Source organism: Onychomys torridus, chromosome 1 (assembly GCF_903995425.1).
Source record: "Onychomys torridus chromosome 1, mOncTor1.1, whole genome shotgun sequence".
Classification (NCBI taxonomy): Eukaryota; Metazoa; Chordata; class Mammalia; order Rodentia; family Cricetidae; genus Onychomys; species Onychomys torridus.
In genome coordinates, this window is record NC_050443.1 from 114166822 (window position 1) to 114183557 (window position 16736).

Here is a 16736-nt window from a genome sequence, read left to right on the forward strand (position 1 = left end):
AAAACCATGACTGTGTCTTTCCTTTCGATATAACAGCCCCATTAAGGTGAAGTTCACTTACACAATCTACTCATTTTAAAGGGCACAACCCATTATTGGTTTCTCACATACCCTCAGAGTGGTGTAACTGTGTCCACAATCAACTGAGAACAGTTCCTTAACCCCAGAATGAAATGCCATGTCCTGTTGTCGCCCCAACACACACACACACACACACACACACACACACACACACACACACACCTTCCTGCCCCAGCCTAGGAAAATGCTCAGCTACTTCCCAGCTCCACAGGCCCAAGGACCGTGGTTAGTGTTTGCAGCCCATCCACTCACACATCTTCAAGCTGACATGGAACACACTGCATGAACAACAGAGCTTGGGTCTGGCTGGGTGTGTGGCTTAATTTCTGATTCTGTGACAGCAGTGTAGGAATAAGGCTGATGAAGCAGTGGCAGGGTCAGAAGGTGAACCCCAACTCAAAGCTTCCAGGACGTGGCAGGAAATGACTGCCTTCCACAGGAACTCTGTGTGGGTAGCGGGTCCCTTCGTGGTTTCCTAGGACAAGGCAATTGGCTTCAGCTGAGGAGGTTCCGGCCCGCAGGCACCTCCGTGTAAAAGCTGCAATAACTTTTAGGTTAAGAAAAGTTCAGCTGTGTTTTTCTCCCTTCCTCTTGGTTTCCCTCTGTTCCCCTCCATCTGCAAGTGAAAGCCGGAGTGTTGAAATGTTACAAAGGGGGCGCGCGGGAAAGATGTTCTCATGGTATTTCTGATCCAAGCGGAAGCAGAAAGTGCCAAGAAAGCCTCTTCTCCATGTTTCTCAGCTGAATTTTTGCAGGCCCAAAAGATTATGAGACTTAAACTAAATCTGAATAAATACTGCTGGCTTTGAGTTCATTTGTGGACCAGCCCTCCCATTCTTTGGCAGCTCAGCCATCAGCATTTCCACAGGCCCTAAAAACAAAATGTTTCCGTGTGATTGGAATACCGTGTTCAGAAAACACAGTAAAATGGGAAATAAAAACCTGGTGTTTCACTGAATGGAATTACTCAAAGACGTCTTCATAAGCGTTGTTTGTCCAGAAATTCATTTGGATCGAGTTGGGAAAATCAACAATTTGATAGGCTGGTCCCTGACTTCATTCAGCAGTGTGCAGCAAGCCTAACTTCCTGCCCAGTTGGCTTGCCTGCTTATGGACTTTCAGATGCAGAAAAAAGAAGAACAAGTAGAAAACTGTAAACTTCACCCCTCTGGGCTAGGGAAGCAGCTGAAGATTGGCACAACCATGGATCTGAGGAGCACTGGCATGACACTCGGCCTCGGAAGTTGTCACACTGGAGGTGTCCAGCAGAAGGCTCCTGAGGCTGCCTGTCCTTCAAGTGGAGGAGCCAGGAACATTCAGAGAAGCATTACTTCAGGGAGAGGGGATAAAGACGGAAGAAAGGCAGGGTGGGGAGTGGAGAGAAGGGAGGTACAAAAGAGGGAAGGGATGCAGAAGAGAGAGGAAGGGGAGAGAAGCAGGTGTGGAGAAAGGATGCAGAGGAGGGAGAGGAGGGGGCAGGAGAGGATGGGGGATGGAGAGACAGAGACAGCCCAGGAGGTGGATACCTAAACACCGGGCACAGTGAGTCACGTTTGTTTCCGTTCTTCCTGCCAGAACTATTAAAAAAATGGAGGAGAGAAAAAGGAGGGAGAAAAAGAAAAGTGAAGATGAATGTTCAACCTGGCGTCTTGGCGTCAGTCTGTGGGGAAACAGCAAAGCTGAGAACACAGGGAAGCAAGCAAGGAGGGAGCCGTCCTCTGCCAAGCCAGCCTTTTCTCTGTAAAGCTTTTGTTCCTTCCCAGGTGCCACAAAGCAAGAAAGGAAACTAATGGAGGAGCTAGAATGTCCTTCCTTTCAGATCTTTCTTTTGCTGTTGACTTTGGTTCCGGGCTCCATACCCTGCCTTCTTGGCTCCTGGCTCCTTCTCCACTGTCTCGGGGGTGGTGGATGGAGTTTATCAGGCAGGAGCGTGCTTGTAGTGAGCCATCCAGGTAATAATGTACACAGAGCGCGTTTGTGTGGATTCTTTTACGCCCTGCAAAGCGACATCTTGTCTTGGACTTCTCCATTTCAAAGACTTACTCAAGATGATTCTGCAGCATCTTGGAACTAAAAGGTCCTTGAGGACTCACTCACACAGTGTGTAATTGTTCGACCATGTGCCAGGAAAGAAAACGCAGTACACCAACCTTCTTGATGTGCCCTACAACGGCCAACTTTCCTGAGAAACTTTAGATTCCTCTAACGTGCCTTGGCTCTGCTCCCAGGAAGAAGAACACTACTAGAGAGTGAAGAGTTAGGACTGCATTTTCTTTGTTACCTTTTCTTCTAGTGTTTTATTATCTCAAAACAAATAAACACCCGTGATCTGGCCTGCACTTTCTCTTCCTAATCTGCAGCCCCTATTTCTCTTTGCAGCTGCCAACCCCAGGGGCCTTTGATCTTTCTAATTCACACAGTTCGATATCTGAGTACCTGTGACTTCCAGGCTGTGTGCAAGGTGCTGAAAGTACCTAGGCAAGCAAGACACAGGCCTTGTCTCTAAGCATCTGCTGGCTGGGAGAGAAAATTGCAATAGCGTGTGAGAAATATGAGCTGGGGGCCTGTGCTCGAGTTACCTGGCACCATAGGGAAGACAGACTCCAACTGCAGCCAAAACCCAGGTCAGATACTGTCAGGGAAGAGGGGTCCTACTTTACAGGATGTTAAGTGCTGGGTCAGGCTTTTCAAGTGAGAAAAGAAGAAAGGGCTTCTTAACGAGTGCACCGTATGGTGAGTTCAGAGGCCTTGCTTTGGCTCAGGAGAAATGTAGGAGGCAGCTCCGTTCTGTTCAGTGCCTGCTCACAGATGCACAGAGAAGGAACCATCATGGCCTCCCTGCCCAGCAAAGGCTTTGGATGCCATGTTGGGGCCTGCGCTTTGGGAATCTTGCATGTTGCTGATGTTAGGCAGAGAAATGGCCCTGGAAGTAGGATCCCAGGGTCCATAACACCTGGCTAAAAGCTATGATAATCATTCAAACAAAGTCAGGATACATCCAGGAGGCCCCCAGGTAGGTAGACGGCTGTAACTTGTGTGCATATAGGTAGGAAAAATACCCAAAGGAAAGAGGAAAGTGGATGCAGGTCTAGATGATTTGGGGAAGTTAAGGCAGAGTCATCAACTGAGAGGCAGAAGCCATGGGAAAGTGGACAGGAGATGGAGAAGGTAATGCTCACTTCCCATGCTTCTGGTCTAGTTGTCTGTATGAGTGATAACTCTTGCATTATCTGGAATGCCACTGGCAATGCAGGAATGATTTTCAGAAGGGGTTAGGGTTAGAGGTAGATGTATGGGATCCATGACTGGTCAACAGAAATTCTTGAGAAGACAGACATCCAGGAACATTACATGAAAGAAGGGCAGGGATGTCCAGGCTCAAAGAGGAGATTAAAGGCAGCATAGGTACCTTCTACTCAAAGCACCCACACATACTGACTACTCACTTCCTCCTGACACCAAAAGACTTTCACAGAGTTCTGCCAGCCCTTCCACTTCTAATGGCATCAAAAACTTTGCAGACTCGCCTGCCTGCCCTTTGCTACTGTGACCTCAGAAAATTCACTCCTTCAGCCCATGTGCCTTCACACAGCAGGGAGTGCATTCCTGGTACAATCATGATGGGGGACCTGTGGAATGTAAGGAGATGCCCATCATATGGCCACCTGTCTTGCTCATACTATGCAAGGGGGCGAAGGATTCAACATAGTGGCAAGACATGAGAAAACGTCCAAACCAGTCAATGCAAGGAATCCTTAGAAGCTGTTACTGGAGCTGAGTACTCACTGGTTATGTTCATGGCTCCTGGGAGAGTTTTGAGGGTTAGAGCTAGGGAACAAAAAGCAAATAGTGAGGGCTTCAGAGAGAGTGACACTGGAAAGAAACTATTGCTGAAGCAATTCAACAGCAACACCAAAGGAACAGAGATGGCTGGGGGTGGGGGGCAGCAGGACCAAGCTCAGCAAGGGGAAAAGTCTATGCTCGGGGTCAGTTATGGGAGTGGGTTTGTGTCAGGAGCAGGACACTCAACCCATATCAAGCAAGATGGAAGTATCAAAGATGTAGGCAAAAGGGTGGTATGAGCATGTCTGGGGCATTTGATAGCCAGTGAGGGGAGAGAGAAGGAAATCTGAGTAGACAGGTTCATCTCTGTGCTTGCAGATGAGGAACAGCCATAGCCAGACTTACGCGGTATGGGAATGGGCCCCACAAAGCTGAGGGAAGAGCAAGTCAACAAGAGAAGACCATGACTCCCAGCTTCCCAGCAGGGACTGGGGAAGGAAGAGAGCCCAGAGGAGCAGTCATTAGTACTACCACAGACTGCATACACTCTGTCACCTCTGCTCCAAAATAAATGACAGACCATCACTGTCTTCATAGCAACTAGATTATCATTAAAATGTTAAGCTCCAGATTGGCAAGGAGGGCACACACAGCCTTATTCACATATCCAGATACACACACACACATACATACACATACATGCACTCACACACACTCATGTGCATGCACATACCTCCCTAAATAACTAAGCAAATGTAATAAAAAGTGAACTTGTGTTGCATTAAATATAATCACAGTTTCAACGTGAAATGCCCCCACAGGTTCATATGTTTGAGCATTTGGTCCTCAGCTATCGCTGCTGAGTGGAAAGCTGTGGATACTTTGGAAGGTAGGACCTAGCTGAAAGAGGTAAGTAGGTGGGGAGAGTTCTTAGGGGTTATATCCTGGCTCTGCTTCTGGCTTATTCTCTTTCTGCTTCTTTGCCCAACAGAGTTGCCACCAAGCAGCCCTGCATTCCATTGGCTGTAACTGTGAGCTATCATGAGCTGTCCTGCTTTCTTAGTGTGATGGAATGTACCTCTTCAAACTGTGAGCCAGCCTAAGCTCTTCCTTCTTAGAGATGCTTCCTGCCAGATATCTAGTTATAGCCATGAGAAAAACAGTGTGTGTGTATGTGTGTGTGTGTGTGTGTGTGTGTGTGTGTGTGTGTGTACATCTGTGAATACATACACAGAGAAATACTATATACACTCAAGTATTTATGGACACATATTAGCTTCAGGTTGTTTCACATTTCCAGTTAACATTTTAAGACTAGAAAACTCAAAGTACAATGACACATATTTGTGAAAATGCTGCACTAGAACTCATTATTGTGGGTGCTGACAACAGTAATATTAATAGAAAGAAAAAAGAGAATAATGAAAATAAACAAGAAAATCTGTTGCCTAGACACAACTAAATTTCCTCATGTACATACTAATGATGGTTCAGTCCTTGGGTGTCTGGTAGATGATTTCGCCAATCTATCAGGGAACTAAATGGCTCTTTATTTTCTCATTGAAATTTTATTTATTTATTATTTATTTATTTATTTACTCATTCATCCCTCTTCTCTCTCTATTTATTTGTTTATTTACTTATTTTGTGTGTGTGTGTGGGTGTCTCACTGTGTAGCCTAGATATCCTGGAGCTCACTATATAGACCAGTTTGACCTCAAACTCACAGAGATCCACCTGGTTTCCTCTGTCTCATGAGTATTGAGACTAGACTCTGGTGCCACCCTGCCCAGGTCTCACTGACATTTTAAATAGAATTTGTATCATAGTGTGTTTTCCCAAGTTCTGGATGAACAATCTATCATACATGAAGTACAAAATCTACATGAATATTAAACATAGATAGTGGCAATGTTTCAGCTAATAGTGTCTTCCAGAGATGTTATCATTGAACAACTATTACATAATACTATCACACAGCTGGTTTGCAGGAAATGATACCATGATTGAAAACCATGCATGCTTGCTAAGCAAATCCTTGACCCTTTTTAGTATATTGCTAGAGGTATTTTATGACAATCCTTTGTTCTTCCTGTGAATCAAGCTAAACAATTTTTTCCATCAAAGAAACTAATAAGCAAGCATCAACAATGGAAAGACAATTGAGAAGTTTTGTTTGTTTGTTTGTTTTCTGAAACAGGGTTTCTCTGTGTAGCCCTGGCTGTCCTGGAACTCATTATGTAGACTAGGCTGGGCTCAAACCTAGAGCTCAACCTGCCCCTGCCTCCTAGTGCTGGGATTAAAGGCCTGTGCCATCACAGCCCAGCAAGAACTTTTAATGCAGAATTTGAATGTGTTTTAAACTTGAAAAAGCTCACTCTTTCTGGTACCTCTTTACTCAGTACCCCTCTTGCTTCCAGAAAGAACCAGGCACAGGAATGCAGAGCCACTATGTGGTGAGCTTAGAGAAATCCAGAACATATTGGGCAGAAAAGGTCTTCTGAATTCATGGCCTCCATGCTTCATCCAGCTATAGCCAATATCTTTCACATCAGAACCTAGAAAATGCTCTGAAAGTCAGTTCACCAATGTCTTATCTGAAGATTCCACCCCTACTGGCAATGCAGGGTGCCTTTCACAGCCTTGTTCCCACCCTAGTGATGAAGGGAAAGCAGACTGGATGATGTACATGTCTTACATTTCCAGAGACAAGGTCACAGGTCATCAGGTAAGTTGACTTCTGGGAGGTGGTAGCCTCTGATGGAGCCACAGGCACAGCAGGGGTGCCATTTTGTCAGAGCATGAAAAGGCAAATAACAAACTCTTAAGAGCTGAGCTTGGACTTTGAATCCAGTCTCTCCCATTCTCAGAAAAGCACCATAGGCTCTCGTTCACTGGACCTTGAGGGGGTGCTGCAAGAGAGTGGGGGGGCAGGGCCAAAGCCAATATGCTTCCCCTCATTGATGTGTAAGGAAAGACTCTGCTTTCCAGACCATCTTTTTTCATATTAACAGAAAGCTTTATTGGGAAGTGACAGAAAGCTCCCAACCTGGACCCAGGTGAGAGCTACCTTGATAGAAGAGGATAAACAGGAAGAGAAGAAATGAAATGTACCTTCTCTTGAAGAAGAGCCAGGAACCATTTTATGACCCAACCAATAGATGGGAAGTCCATAAAGGGCAAGTTCTTCACTCAGGCCACCTCACTCCTTACACAGCACAACATGGCTGCAGAGTGGAGAGGGGCTCTCTCATGATGCAGACAGACCTTGGCTGAGGCTAAGCCAGGAGATCTGGGACTCACCTCTCTGGTCTATCCTGCATGCTGCAGCATGTTTCAGCAACAGAAGCTTGAACTTAGGGTAGTACAGGTCATAGGCCAAGTAACCCACTATGGCTGTTAACAGAGACGCTGGAACCACAGGAGTCAGGTCAGATAGTAGCAGCCTGGCAACAGTGGGAGTTTAAACCCTGTGGGACACTAAACAGTAATAAGGCCTAAATGTAACTTAACCAGGGACCAGGCTAGGTCAGCATCCTGCAGTAAGGAACTGACATAGAAAGATGTGAACACAAAATCTCTCTGCAATATCCACTGTTCTAAAATTAGTATTAGGTGGTCAATTAAGACTTCCCAAACATGTACACGACAAGGACAAAACAAAACAATAGCCTTCAAGAGTAAGACAGTCATTACAAACAGACCCACAGATGGCCAGGTGTTGGACTAGCAGAGGGGCTTTGAAGGAACCCTAACAAATATCTGAAAGAGTAGGTACAAGGAGAATGCAGTTACGTGATAAGGTTAAATGAAAGCTGAATTATAAAATGACTTCAAGTCCGGCGGTGGTGGCACATGCCTTTAATCCCAGCACTCAGGAAGCAGACACAGGTGGATCTCTGTGAGTTCAAGGCCAGGCTGGTCTCCAAAGCGAGGTCCAGGAAAGGAACAAAGCTACACAGAAAAACCCTGTCTTGAAAAACCAAAATAAATAAATAAATAAACAAACAAACAAATAAATAAATAAATAAAATGACTTCAAGGAGAAGCATTTTTTCACATGACCCATTCAAAGTCTAGATCAGGCAGGGAAATTGTGTGTTTAAAGCTGAATCAATAGAAATTATCTCTTGGGATAAAATGTGAGATGAGGAAACAGAACAGATAACAAAGAGAAATCTGATATCAAGTGGTCTTACTCACTTGCAAATACAGTACCAGAAGGAAGAAATATGAGAGTGAGAAAGGAAGATATTTCAAGAGAAGGCAAGCAAACATCTTCCAAAATGAATAGAAAACAAGACACACAAAGGCAAGCTTAAAGAATTAAAGAACTCTTAGAAGAACAACACACACACACACACACACACACACACACACACAGAGAGAGAGAGAGAGAGAGAGAGAGAGAGAGAGAGAGAGAGATCCAAAACAAACAAAAATAACCCAAAGAAAATGAATATTAGGCACACAGAAAGAAAGGTGACTATCACAGGAAATTGCTAATAAGCTTTGAAAGCAAGAAAAAAAAAAAAAGAAAAAACCAGTATTATCTTTAAAGGACTAGGAGAGAGTTGGGTGTCTGCTGAACACTTAGTAGCAAAAATGCTCTTAAACAGAGAAGCACAGTAAAAACTTTCTCATAGAAACAGAAATTCAGCTGAATATCACACTTCATGATAAAAATACTACAGGAATTTCTTCAGACATGAGCACTCTGGTGCCAGATGGAAAGTTCCTTTATGCAACATTACAAAGCTCCAGAGAATGTGAAAACAAAGGTAAATATCAAATATTTTTTTTAATAATTTAAAGGATATTTAAGTGTGTAAAGAAAATATTAAAAAATACATTGAAAGTTTATATCATGTAGGAAAATGTATGATAACAATAGCACAGAGATAGGATAAGAAAAAAGAAATAGAGGGGTACTTTATAGTTGATAATGGTTGATAGCAGATACTTAGAACAGTCCAATAGTATTTTCAGATAATTGTCATGCAAGCATGAAGATTTGAGTTCTAATCCCAGAACCCACATAAAAACCAGCTGCAGAGACTAACCAACTAAGGTAGCCTTATTGGTGAGCCCTAGATGCCAATCAGACCCTGTCTCAAATCACAGCTAGGTGTCTCCTGAGAATGATCCACAAGGTTGACTTCTGGCCTCCTCACATATATGTAATGCATATGTGTACATACATGTATATATACATATGTATACACATACATACATATGCACTTACAGATGACTTAGATAAGACATAATATGAATTAGGTAAGTTTAAGTTCCATAACCTAAAGCAGCCAAAATAAAAATAAAAGAAAGAAAGGAAGGAAGGAAGGAAGGAAGGAAGGAAGGAAGGAAGAAAGAAAGAAAGAAAGAAAGAAAGAAAGAAAGAAAGAAAGAAAGAAAGAAAGAAAGAAAGAAAGAAAGAAAAAGAATTTGGTTTGCCTTCTTTTTGAAAACAATTTTGCTGGCTACTAAATTCTTAATAGTCTTCCACCATTTTTTTCAGAAAGTACAAAAGTGCTAAGGTAAATATGACAAGATAAAACTAAAACAGAATCATAAAAAGTAATCCCAGTGACCACAGGAAAAGAGGAAAAGGAATAAGTGGAGCATATAATAAATACGTGCCATCATGATATACTTAAACCCAGTCATAATAGGAATTACAGTAAATATAAATGGTTTACACACACCCATTAAAAGTCAGGGGCATTCAGAATGGACTAAAAGCAAAATCTAGCAATATTGTATCTACAACAGTCATTAAAAGATTTAGCTATGTTGATATCAAGGGAGACTTTGATTAAGAATATTATTAGAGGATCCAACATGGAGTATTCGTAATAAAGAGGTAACTTTATCACAAAGTCTTAACTTTACCAGATATGTATGTACTTAATAATAGTTTCAAATACATAAAGACCTACAAGACTGAAAGGATAAATGACTAAGATCACAAATACAGTTAGAAGTTTTTGGTGCACAATGTTACTGAATCATATCTGGTATACTTCCCTCCAAGAGCTCCCACACCCTTTGAGATGCTCAGAGTTAGTGCTGTGACTCTTTGGGTGTGTGCATATATGTAGAATAATAATCCAGCCATTCTGACCCTGTGAGATCTCCTTCTTTTCTTAACCTCATGGTATTGGAGGATAGCAGCTCTTCTTCAGATTTCTTGCTTCCTCATTTATTGATCTACATATCCATCCAGTTTCATCATCAAGTGTTACCTTTGTATGTTTACAAAGGAGCCAGGTATTAACAACACTGGAAAGATGTAAACAACACAAGGCAGTGACTCAGACAGAAATGTGCAACATACATCCCCATAAGTTAAGTTTCACTTTTCTCTTTGAGATAAACTGGCTTAACCATGATGTGGGTGAAAGAGAGAATGGGAAGCTGTCAAGAAATATGTTATCATCTCATCATTAAAATAATAGTAGTGGGAATAATGATAATAATAGGCATTTCTGGAAAATACCTTCTGTGTTCCCAGGACTGTGCCATGCCAATCTCTGCATGGGCTCATGGAGGAGCAAATGGGAAAGCAGAGATTCAAACCCAGTTTGCCTGAAAGAGCTAATCTCACTTAAAGATGTCACTAAGAACAATGACGCTGAAGTCAGATATTTGCTGAACCTTCGCTCTACTTAACCAGCTGATTCGAAATGAGAACAGTACTTGGGCTCACAGCAGCTTTGCAGATAGTGCCATTACAAATAGCCTCCTTGCATAAAGCCAACTCCCAGGACCACAGGTGGAGAGCACAGGTTGTTGGGCCGAAGCTGATGAGGATTTTGGGCGGCAAACTTGAAGATTTACTCCTTTGCTTTTCCTGACACAGTACTTGTTCTTTGGGAGAGAGGAGAAAAGTACCATTTAAATGGACTTCTTCTTGTGTTTTAAATCATTTTATATAATGTGAAACATTCTGATTTATCATTACAAGCTACTGCGTGAATAAAAGAAGATGTAAAGAGGCTGTCAGTTCTCAACACCCCCATTTTCATTTATTGACAGGCCTTTAATCACAACACGATGAGGCAGAAGCAAGTGGATCTCCATGAGCTTGAAGTCAGCCTGGTCTAAGTAGCAGTTTCAGGTCAGTCAGGTCTACACAGTGAGACTCTTTCTCAAAGAAGTCAAAGGCCTCTTAGGCCCCCACCCTGAGTGCTCACCTAATATCTCTTCTAAATAAAAGAGCTATCAGGGATGAAAAAAAAATCAAATTCTTGCCCCAATTTCTCTTACTATAAAATGAAAGTTAAGAAAAGAATCCATGCCTCACCAGTCTACCCAACTCATTTTCTTATTTCCAGTTATTTTAAAAATATTTCTTCTTTTCATCTTAGCAATGAGCATGTAGAGTAGTAAAATAAAATAAATGAATTATTTTAAAAATGTAGCCTAGGATTGCTTTTGGTTCATGATGACAGTCTGGCCTCAGCTTCAAGTCCTATTGAGACTCTGGGTACAAGCCACCCCACCTGGAGCTGGTTCTAAGATGTTTCCCTTTAAGGACACAACTCATTTTATATCTAAGAGAAAATGAGGTAGGCATTTGATTTTTCCACCCTAAAGGCTCTTTTTTATTTAGGGTAGGGATCTAAGAGGCTTGTTTTGTTGGTGTTTGATTGTTTGTTTTTGTTTTGTTTGACACAGGTTCTTACTGTTTGTCCCTGGCTGACCTAAAATTGGTTTGTAGACCAGGATGGCTTTGAACTCAGAGATCTGCCTGTCCCTGCTTCCCAGGCGCTGGGATTAAAAATGTGTGCCACCATGGCCAGCAAAAAGTGAAAGTGGTGTTGCCAAGGATTTAACCCAGGGTCTGATGCATGCTAAGCACACATCCTACCACTGTGTTACACCCACAGAAGTGTTTAGAGTTACTTTTGCAAGTAATGGAAGGTCAAGAACATGCCCACCCAGGAGATGTAGCTATGTTCTGTACCTGTGTAGACACATGACATCACTGCCAGGCTGATGAGACTCCTGGAGAACACCAGGAATCCCCAGCTGCAGGCTCTACATGTCCTCTGTTCCTGGCCACACACACACAGCCTTACACATGGTCCATTTAGCTGAGCTCAACCCTTCTTGGTGCACTCAGACCTGGCCTTTGGTACCAGGAATGATGTGGGCTTAGAACAATTGGACTGCCTCTGATATATGATGTGAGGGGGGAGAAGTCTGGACAGGGGAGTGGCAGGGAGGATTACCTAGCAGTCCATTTCCAATTTCCTGGCTCCCTGCTCTTGGCACGTGTTTGTGACTGACTTTGGAAGAATCCTGAGGTGCATGCAGGTGGGCAAGGAGGGGGTGGGGCACCTCCTCCTGAAACTGCTTATTAGGATTTCCAACGTGAAAAATTTGAATAAAAAACATTGACCTCCATTCTCTTTCTATAGTCTTTCCTGTTGTTAATGAATCCATTGCACCAATCCCAACAGAATCCATGCTTCTAGGATGGAACTAAAACCTACCAGGATTGAGGGCAACAAATTCCCAATACAGTTTACAACCCACCACCCCAATTTCACTCACCATCTTCTCACTTAGCTCTAATGACAGGTTTTTAATTTCCATTCATTCTTTTAGAACTCAGATAAACAATCTGTCATCAAAATGTTAAAAAAGAATGTGGCTCCCAGAGAGACCAGGATCCCTATGGTTCCCAGACTCACTAACACCCACAAATCAGCCATCAAACCATTGTTTATATCCTGACAAAGACGTGTACCAACCTCATAAAGAAGACCAGACTGAAACTACTGTTGTCCAAAGCAGCTCCAGAAGAATAAGCCAGTCTCCTTTACTTCTTCCATCTCTCCCCACTCCTCCTGGTTCCAATTGGCAGGGTCTTGGAAAGTGTGCTGGCAGGAGAGTTTTAATTTATTGATGTTTTTGCCCCTACTGTACGTTCCCGGCTTCTACTTGAGTGTAATGGATGGAGCAGATGTTTGACACGGCAGCACCCCTTCATAACTCCACTCTTCAAACACACTTTTACAAGTACTTACTCGCATGGGTTCCCATTCAGCACAGGAAGTTGAGGTCATCGTGAAACACAAGGCTCGGGCAGGAGTCTGAACTCATGTGTTCTGCAGCTGGGCTTCCATCTTCTGGGCACGTTAGCAATTTGTGAAACAGCCATAATTTTCAGCTTATGGACAAAGAAATAAAAGTGTTGACACCATTATTGTAACATCTGTGAGGGGGAAAATATGGGCCCATTTCTGAGCGTACAAATGGCACCAGAATTATAAAGCTTCTTTAATGCCTAATTGTGTTCATTATCAGCAGGAATTGTTGCTAACGAGAGTAATTTCTAACAACTTAATTGAACCTGAAAGGTGAAGATGCTGTGCCAGTGGTCTCTACCTCATGAGCTGTCATGCCTGCATGCTGCAGGAGTTCTAACACTGGGTGTGCCTCTTGGAACTGGGCATCCTCAATAGTGGCACATCCAGGTAGACAGAGCTCAGGAGCTACTAACTTCATAGCAAGGTAATACTGAGGAGATTGTGAAGTGGTTTTCATTCTTAGGCGTCCATAATATTTTTGTCATGGATGGGTTGGTTCCCAAAGATTCCTGTTTCTTTACACCCCAACATCCTTAGTAGCAACTGCCTATGGATGTGAGTGCTGATGCTAAGGATGTGTGGTGGGAAGGCCCTAGAAGGTTGTGGAGTATCATTTATGGGTGAGAAGTTGGCTGAGCTAGTTGAAGCAATGAGCTCATTTCCTCCCAGGACAGTGGAGAAACTCTCTGGGATCCAAGACTTTCCCTTCACAGTAGGCTGGAGTGATCTTGGAACCCAAAGCTTCCCTTAACAGGCAGCCATATCTTCATGTCTGTCCTGTCTGCAGATGGTGGTCATCAAGATAAGCAGTGGGACATGTAGCTGATAGGACTATCACAGACCTGGATGAATACATTCCACCCACTGGCTGTGTGTGTGTGTGTGTGTGTGTGTGTGTGTGTGTGTGTGTGTAGTGTGTGTGTGTGTGTGTGTCTGTGCATGCATGAGCATGCTCACATGTGCACGCACATGTGTATATGTCATAAGAAGGGGTACATACAGACCTACCTTCCCTTCCCAAATAACCTCTGAGTTAACCTGTAGCTGAAGTTTTCCTGTGTCCTGCCTGGCCTGTGGTCAGGACAAATCTCTCTCACCCACCAGTCCTGTAGCCACTCAGACCCAAATAAACACACAGAGACTTATATTACTTATGAACTGTATGGCTGTGGCAGTCTTCTTACTATCTAGTCCTTATATCTTAAATTAACCCATTTCTATTTATCTATAAGTTGCCACGTGTCTTGTGGCTTACTAGTACTTTACATCTTACTTCTCATGGTGGCAGCTGGCAGTGTCTCCTGACTCAGCCTTCCTCTTCCCAGAATTCTCCTCTCTCTTATCCTACCTATACTATACTTCCTTCCTGGCTACTGGCCAATCAGCATTTTATTTATCAATCAATCAGAGCAACACATTCACATCATACAGAAAAATATCCTCAAAATCAACCCACATTTCTCTTGAGTCTGATATAGTACAATAATATCCCCAGGCCATCTTCCCAGTCCCCCACAGTGAAGCATGTTCCTGCTCCCTTGAAGGAGACAATTCAAGAACATGGTGTAGCTTTCTGTGTCCCATCCCCTGCTTCATTTCTTTGTCCTATGTATGTCTCCATGCTGAAAATCTGTTGTCAAAACCTTAGAAACCTGATTGTTTCTTTGAGGACTTAATTTTTCTTTGAATTAGCCATTCCTCTATTTCCACGGTGAAATATCCTCCCACCTTTCCTAAGAGAGTCTGCCATCTATCCTCAACAACACTGGCCTTCCAGGTGGATGGGCCTCAAATTCTCTGTAAATCTATTCACCCAAGGACTCACCCCTCTCAGGACACTTTGTCTATGTTTTGGCTTGGAGGCCCAGCACTGAGTGCCAGTATTTCATGGAAAGGCAGAATCCCTGGAGAGGAGAGAACAGAGCAGGATAGGAAGCAAGAAGGAAGTGACATGTTATTTCCCTGAGCCTGCTAGGCAGTTTTCACTTAGATACATTACCATGACATGACAGGTGCACACTCGCAGGCCAGTAGATGACACCAGGCAAGCTGTTTGGAAAACATTGTGCTCCAAAGGGAATGATAGGGAAAGACTTCTCCCTCTGAACTCGGCATCTTTCTAAGATTGGTACTGCAAGAACAGATGTGGAGTTGGGGACAGGGAGATGGACAGAACCTCTGCCCTGAAGTCAAACCTTCATCTGTAGTATGGACCTGTCCCTCAGTGGCTTTTCAGGAGCATGTCACCACAGGAAGAGTAGAATGGGAGAATTGTGCTTGCTCACATACATGCATATGTAGCTATCTGCATATTCATATGTGTTGCAGGTGCTTGCATATGTAGTTGTGTGTGCACATGTACAGACATGTGTACATGTGGACAAGAGGTTGGCCAGAGGACAACCTTGGGAGTCATTACTCAGACACCATCCACTTTGAATTTGAGACAGTGTCTCCTATTGGCTATGGACTTGTCAAATAGGCAAGGCCCGGATGGTCAGTGGGTCCTAGAGATTTAACTCTCTCCACCTCTCCAGAGCTAGATCATAAGTTTGTGCCAGCATACATGGCATTTTCACATGGGCTCTGAAGATCTAACTAAGGTCTTTTATAAGGTAAGATCTTTGCTAAGCTGTCTGCCTAGTCCCAGGATGGGTCTATTGAATGGATGGATGAAATTGGCAGAGTTACCAATGATACTTCAGCCTCTGAGGATTTTAATAAAACCTTGCTGGGAACAGGGGAACTACAAGGCAATGGGGGACACTTTGGGAATCAAAGCAAATGAATGGTACTTCTTGACCTAGAATAAAAGTTTGGTGAGGGAGGGTCAGAGAGGGTGGAAGCAGGACCACTGGCCCATATACCCAATTTAAACTCAGACTGTTCTATATAGGTGTCCCTTTAAGCTGACCATACAAAGACATATTGGTGACACAGTCAGCAGCTGGGAATATGGTTGGTAACAGATACTGGTGCACAGCTGGCCCTGGGTCATTTTCCAAGTGGAGTCTAAACATGTAAGCACAATCATGGGCTGTCTTACCACACAGTTTGAGCCTCGGATTTTGATGACAGGGGTGAATGGTTCAAATGTGTAATTTACACATTATGCAGCTTTGATTAAGGAAACCATTCATGAAAGGCTGTCTGTCTGAAATTACATATTGGAAATCTGAATTCCTGTGAGAAGGGTCAAATTGTTATCTTCACTAGTCAGGTAGGGAACTGAGGTCAAGTAATTTACCCAGGGCTGCTCTGGTGGCATCCTCTAGCTCTTGAGTCTCTTCCTGCCATCTCTGGCCCAGCTTCTAGTCAATGTCTGCTCTAGGAGTCAGCAACCTTGGTGCCATGAAAGAGTGATGCTGCATACAGCCTCATGGTATGTTTCTAAGAAGAGACTTGAGAAGCTGCTCAAGAGATTCTTGGAGGTCCCTTGAATAAATGCTGACCTGGAAGCTGTGTTCTGTTGACCTGGAAGTGAACTAATGGGCTCTTAGGCTTCTGAGATCTAGTCCATTGGCCTCTTTAACCTTGAATCTGAGATACTTAAGGGGAAGGGTTCCAACAACCTCACTGACCTGCATCTGAATACTAAGTGGTTTTCATGGATGATTCTGCCACTTCACTGACAGCTCAGAGGTGGAGATATCATCCCCCAGGGGTATTGTTTCTGCCAGGCTAACCAAAACATAGTGCCAAAAAAAGCATGTCATGTCTACAAAGGCACTGGGCAAGCCTTTCATGGCATGAGGCAAATGGGCCTCTCCT